The sequence below is a fragment of the Cylas formicarius genome, unplaced genomic scaffold (assembly GCF_029955315.1).
Source record: "Cylas formicarius isolate icCylForm1 unplaced genomic scaffold, icCylForm1.1 PGA_scaffold_2__14_contigs__length_35257938, whole genome shotgun sequence".
NCBI lineage: Eukaryota > Metazoa > Arthropoda > Insecta > Coleoptera > Brentidae > Cylas > Cylas formicarius.
The window spans coordinates 32,894,416-32,901,669 of NW_026844319.1; the positions used below are offsets into that span (position 1 = coordinate 32,894,416).

At 35.4% G+C, this 7,254-nt stretch overlaps 1 protein-coding gene across 1 annotated transcript in view; it reads right to left on the reverse strand.

Annotated features, from left to right (window-relative positions):
• The window catches only part of LOC132698180 (transcriptional activator cubitus interruptus), a 121,293-nt gene extending 119,921 nt beyond the window's left edge, over positions 1-1,372 (reverse strand). The window contains exon 1 of the mRNA XM_060664112.1: positions 1,231-1,372. The gene's annotated coding sequence lies outside the window, so the exon portion shown is untranslated. The remainder of the gene's footprint in view (positions 1-1,230) is intronic.
• Between the last annotated feature and the right edge of the window lie 5,882 nt (positions 1,373-7,254).

Here is a 7,254-nt window from a genome sequence, read left to right on the forward strand (position 1 = left end):
TTCTTTCGCAAAAAAAAACTCATCAGACATAAATAAATACTCTTTCCCGAACTAGGATACAAAAAAAAATATCTTTTTAATTTTAATGAATATAATTAAAAAAAAACAAATTAAAATATAATTATACCGAGGTTCACGACATTTTCAAAATTTGAAAAAAACCTTTCTATATAATATAATATTTAAGAAATAGAAATAGAACAGAAAACAGATTTAGATGAAAAACAAAAGATGCAAATGCAAAACAAATTTTGGACGGAATTTATTAAAAAATATTTATTGTCTTAATGACTTGGCTCTTTTTTGGACAAGACCGCTCTGTATAGTATACTTTTTTTTTCGATAGTGTCGAAATAAAATGTAATCTTATTTTTTCTATTTTTGCGACACCAAACAGCCATTGTTCATAAAAAAATACTTAAAGAAACATATTTATAATTTTTGAGTTTCGAAAAACGTGAAATCGAGATATAATTACCCCAACCTAGAGGGTATTACAGTTTGGGTAACTTCGTAACTTTTTTTTTTAAACAAAGACGGTAGAAATTACATTCCTCTGACTATCAATTTTGGAGTTGAAAATTTCCAAATTTGGCACACCCTCGTATTTTAGTTATTTTTTAACGTACCCAAAATGTAAAAAAGCACCCTTAAATATTTTTTTCCGTAAAATGCAGTGGCGTGTATCATTTTTTGACATGGTTACCATCAAATCTGTCTTTTTAATTAAAAAAAAATTTAATAGTATGCACCTTTTTTTTTAAGTTTGAAAAAAGAGACATTGTCATCAAAGATTTGCTATCTAGTGATTTGGTAGGTAGAACTGTGAGAAAAAGTTTTTATTACTTCTATTTACTTCTGTCTTGTTGTTATCGGAAAACATACAAATGTTATTTTCTGATAAGTTATTGTTATTTTGGAAAACAATCCTAGAAATATTGTCAAATATTCTGAAATCTCTATCGTGCAAAAACTGCGTTAGTTCACGTATAGCGAGTGTGGTGCATTTTGGTTTAGAAACCGTCCTTCCCAACGTCTTCTGAGTGCGCAGCAAAACCCATAACGCAAAAGTTCGATGGCCCGGGCGTTTTGGAAGGGTACGGACCCTCGAATCAAAGCTTCCGGCTCAAATTGGCTCCCTTCGGAGCCGACTGAGCTGACCGCTGAACAGTATTCACATTCCGGTACACCACCAACACCGTATCCTTGGGGGAACACCCATCCACTCACCCTCAACAACATTTGATCCACGGTAAACGTCCAAAGAAACAATCGCGTGCCGACACTGTCTGCTTTAACGCGATTTCGATAGTCGATGTATTCGCGCGCACGTACGTCACTGTTTTCGTGGTGGTATGACGAGGTCTCACTCGCGCCGTTGCTCGAAACTAACTAGCGAGGGCCGGACCAAGCAGGGCCGCTGGGCTGACAGGCCGACAACTCAACTAGCGATGAAGGCATCAGCGCCGGGTTCGAGGTGGGGTGGCGGGAGGAGGCTGCGGTCAGAGGCGGCGCGTACTTGGCACACATTATCGTTGACTCGCAGTTATAAGAGTATGTGATTGCCGCGAGTACCAGGGAAGACTTGGGGTGCAAGGGGCGGAAGGACTAGGTTCGTTCAAATTGTACCACTGTTATAAAAAAGCTTGAGGATTAATATTTACCTCGAAGAAATATGACAATATTACCCTGCGAGTATGGAAAGACTATAAAAAACGAGCCAACTTAATTTGTTTATTGTTGCAAAAACCAACAGCTATAACTAAGGACTGCCAAAGCGTGAAGTGACAAAAAAATAGCCATGGGATAGCTTGACGACTTTTGTTTGCCTCGAAGAAATATAACAACATAACATTGCGACTGTGGAAAGACTTAAAAAAAAGACTCAACTTTATTGTTCTAGAAATCAATATTTATAACAATAACGACTACATTACCCTGAAGTTACAAAAAAATGAATATACAGCGTGTGCAATATAAGGATGGAATAGCATGGGGGTACCGTACCAAACGGTTAAATTTGAAAAGTTTTAAAGAATTTTATGAGAAACTTGCTTGAATCGTTTATGAGAAATTCGAGAAAATACAAAAAGATGAATTTTCTGTTTGTGTCTGTAAAACCCAAAATAGGACAAACATGATCTTGGGATTGGTACATTATTAGAAGAAGAATATGATGACGTTAAATTAAACAGATTTTTTTCATTTGTTTTCGAAACACATTATTGATTTTGAAATATCCTTATTAGCGCCATATCGCCATATTTTTGAGATGATGCATAATAGACATTTGGAAAAACAAAAATTGTACTATAGTAAGATTAAAATTATTGCTTATTCAAAATCTAAAAGTCAATATCGAAAAAACATTCAAACAAATTTGTTTCCTTACTAATTACATTTTTAGAACTTTGATTTACTTATTAATTACATTGGAATATATAAATAATAATAATAACTCGATTTGGTAATTAATATTAATAATTGGGATATTTATAGTCTCAATTACAAAAGATGTTTAAATAAATGAGCATTATTTTCTAAGCATACGTAACTGTGGAACTCAACTTATTGTTAAGTACATTTGATGATATGGTTTTAAATGCTTCTAAAACAAGCTGACGTAATTCTTGCTCTTTTTTAACATTACGTTGGTTCATATAGTATGGAAGGAAGTGTATCTGTGGATCATGAAAGCCGGAAAACCACAAAATGTCAATAAAGGCATTTATCCATAGGGACATTTATTTTCTCAAAGCCTACTGTGTTTATAGCATTAACCAACCTGTCACAACGTTAGCTTTTCCAAATTCCGTTGAAAGCGATCATGGCCTAGTACAAAAAAACAAATTTTGCTTTTGTGAATCTCGAGAAAAAAAGAACGCAATTCTGTTACCCTGTATGTTATGTTAGGTATTTTATTTTATTAAAAAACCCCACAACATTATTTGGCGTATTTTGGACTTTACAGACAAAATATACAATTCACCTTTTTATATTTTATCGAATCTCATTAAAATTCTTTAAGATTTTCTTTATTTAACTGAGCCTGTGTCGCCTATGGTTTGCGATATTCACATGCTATATGTAATTAATAATAACTAAAAATATAAATTTTTATTTGTTACAAACAATTCGCAAAAAAAATTGGAAATAAAAAAAGAGAAGCAAAAAAAATACTAATGACGGCGAAAGTAATAATATTAATAATAACACAAGTAGGTTCAGAAAATAGATGTATATTGTTTTCAACTAAAAAAATTTGCTGATGCCTTCTTACATTATGGCCAAAACACTGGAACCACCAATGCTTTAGTGTTGTAAGAAAAATTGCAAATTATGATGATTGTGGTTAGATGGAAAACCCAATTACAAAATAGATAGATAACGATATAAAAAAGGGGTATTCTAGAAAATTACGTATTGCATTCTTTGGGAATTTTCATGTGCGTACTAAAAGTAAGTTTGGATGAAGATAATCACTCTCTAAAAAACAAATTATATCTACGAATGTTGAGCGAGAGTCAGTGGTCAATATCTCTGGCAAATTCGCGACACGACTGACTTTTCAAAAATTATCTCGCTTTGTGTTTTGTTTTTTGTTCTGTCTCCATGGTAGTCACAACCACTCATGCGTTAAAATGCCCCGCCTCCTCCCCTCCACGACTCCCCAGGCCGGTCAGCTAGCGAAAGGTCAGGAAGAAATTCCACTCAACGACGGCCATAAAACCCGAACAAAAACACTTACAGAACTTACTACAACTTTCCTGGTTTGTTTTGGTGAGTTTCCTTGGCAACTAACAAAAATCAAATAATTATCCCGGGTTACTATGAACTTGGAAATAACAAGATTGCCATGTATTAACTCTGCGATTCACATTTTTCCTGACGTTTTTGTACCGAAAAATATTGTAGACCATTAAGTATGCGTTACTTTTATAACTAATGTAAACCAGGTTGTAGATAAATTAGTACCGACGAAAAAAAAGATTAATGGCAGTTCCTGGGATGAGTTCTATGATACTTCAGGCACAAAAAGCACGAGATATATTGCCAAACCAAAAGGAATACATTTGTGAGGGTTTTAAGAAGTGAGAAGTCGAAATGTTATGAAAGAAGCATTGATCGGTGTAAGGGAAACAGCAAGAACATGTGGCAACTTTGACAATCAATTTGGATAATACAGAACAAAATTTTAACAACTTCTATGCAAAAATATGCAAATATAAAGGGTGTTTTTTTTTCGATGTATAGAACTTTAAGTTGGCATTACTGTTCAAGATGACCACCGATTTAACAGTTGTCTCAGTTTGGTTTGGCTATTCATCATGAATAGACTCACGCCCGAACAACGCTTGCAAATAGTGCAATTTTATTTCGAAAATAATGGTTCCGTGCGGAATTTTATCGTCTACAAAATCGTCCATCAGAGCAGTTAATTCGATTAACCATGGAACGTTTTTGCACCACGTTTACTCTTATTGATAACTCGCATCCCCAGAGATGCCATACAGAAGAAGCTATTGCTGCTATAGAGCGTAGCATTGAGGAAGACCCGAATGAGTCCATCCGCCATCGAGCACTGGCATTGGATCTGTGTCCATCCACTGTATTGTAGATTTTGCGGAAGGATCTTGGTTTACGTGCTTACAAAATCCAACTCGCGCAAGAATTGAAGCCAAACGATCATCAAGTAAGGCGTAGATTCGTCGAATGGGCCCAAAACGAGATTGCCGTTGTTCCCGATTCTCATAAGCGAATTTTGTTTAGCGATGAAGCGCACTTCTGGTTGAATGGCTACGTCAACAAACAAAACTGCCGCATTTGGAGCGAAGCTAATCCTCAAGTGTATGTTGAAACACCGTTACATCCAGAAAAACTGACTGTTTGGTGAGCTTTATGGGCTGGTGGAATCATTGGTCCGTACTTCTTCAAAAACGATGATGGCCAGAACGTTACAGTCAATGATTACTAACTCTTTTATTCCTGAATTCAATAACTATGATGTCCAGGAGATGTGGTTTCAACAAAACGGCGCAACATGTCACACAGCCCGTGCCACAATCGATTTATTGAAAGACACGTTTGATGACCACCTAATTTCACGTTTTGGACCTGTGAATTGGCCTCCGAGATCTTGTGATTTAACACCGCTAGACTACTTTCTGTGGGACTATGTAAAGTCATTGGACTATGCGGATAAGCCATAAACGCTTGACCATTTGGAAGACAACATTCGCCGCGTTATTGCCGATATACGGCCACAAATGTTGGAAAAAGTCCTCGAAAATTGGACGTCCAGATTGGATTACATTTGCGCCAGCCGTGGCGCTCATATGCCAGAAATCCTATTTAAAATGTAATGCCACAAGATTATCTTTCGGATAAATAAAATTCATGTCAATCGTTGTATTATTGCAACTTAAAGTTCTATACATCGAAAAAAAAAAACACCCCTTACAAACCAATCTTGAGGAAATCAGTACAAAAAATCTTAAGGAGTTCACACGCTTTCAAACGCTGAATATAAATGAACTAAGACGTATGTAATGAAATTGAAAAATAAATCAACAGCTGATAACATATGCGATATAAACTTTTTGAAAAATACTGCCTCACTTAAGACAGGAAAAATTCCCGAAGAGATCAAGAAAAGCTTTATTGTACCTATACCCAAAGTAATAGTTCCAAGTAAATCTGGAGACTACCGGCCAAATAATTTTAGAAACAATTGTGTTTAAGCAGCTGCATAGCTTCCTAGAAAAAAATAAACTAATTTTAAAGGGCAGTCTGGGTTTCGGGAGAAACACTCGTGCGAATCGTCTTTACAATTTGTGTGCTCGAAATGGAGTCCTGACATTCATGACGGTAATATAGTTTTAACTGTGTTCATTGATCTTCAAAGAGCCTTTGAGACCATTGATAGAGAACGTCTGGTGGATACACTGTTTGCATATGTGATCAGAGGGAATGTGCTTGTGTGAATAGTTGATTATGCGACAGATTCCATCTAACAAGGATTAATAACGTGGTTTCTGATAACTTAGAAAGCAATGTAGATGTGCCCCAGGGCAGTGCAATAGGACTGTTGCTTTTTATTCTATATGTGAATAATTTCTGGGAAAAATTACTTTAGAAGTGGTGGACAATATGAACTCGGAATTAAGATTATTTAGTGACTGGTTGTGCGTAAATAAACCCAAGTTAAATTTAAATGAAATAGCATATATGGTATTTGGGAGAAAACAAAATTGCAATGTATTTTTGGACGAGCATTTTAAGATTTATATTGACAGTAGCTTCAAAGGAAATGTTTCACAAATGAAGTATCTGGGAGTAGTTCTAGATTCTCAATTAAGTTTCTCACAACATGTAGATTACATCTGTAAAAAAAAGAAAAAAATAGGTTTCTTTCGTAGACTTTCGTCTGAACTCAGCCACTGGAGCAGATGTCTTGTTTTTAATGCGACTATCAGCCCTCATTGTAATTCGGTTTTGATTTCTTGTAGAAACATAGAATTGAAGTGCTACAAAATAAAGCCATGCGGACTATTCTACACATTACACCCCCCTTCGTGTAACGGGTGGTTGTCGGTGTCTCAGAGTACTGAGTTCTTTAATGTTTTGCTGATATATAAAATAAAAAATATATTCCTTCCATCCTACTTGCAAGATTATTTAATTCCTAGGTCGTACAATCATTCTTATAATGTTAGGGGTAAAAACGATTTTGATATTCAGTATGTTAAAACTCTGCAAATGCAAAAAAGCTTCTTTGGTGATGGGCTTCGATTGTTCGATGCTCCGCCAACAGACACCAAAAATTTACCGAAAAATAGTAAAAGATTCTTATATTAATATTAATATTAGTGTGAATTAGCTTTAGCTTTATATAAATGTGATACAATATAAATATAAAAGACAATATAAAAAATATATATACAATATAAATGTCAATTACAAGAGTGGCTTTCATTTAAGTAATAAATTTTCCAAATAGTACCAACGATCCCTCCAAATTTCTAAAAAGTAGCAACGCAAAACATTCCCATACCACTGCACGCGTTGCCTATATAGTCGCGGTCACCACCGCCGTCTCGCTCCAAGAACCAAAACATTGACTTGTTTATTTTTATCATTTAAGGCAGAACCAGATTCAAAATCGTAGGAGTCAACGCTAAATTTCTTGCCGGAGTCGGAGGTCGATCGGGTAAGATCGGGTAAACTCGGGACGAGTCCGTTAAAGCGACCAAA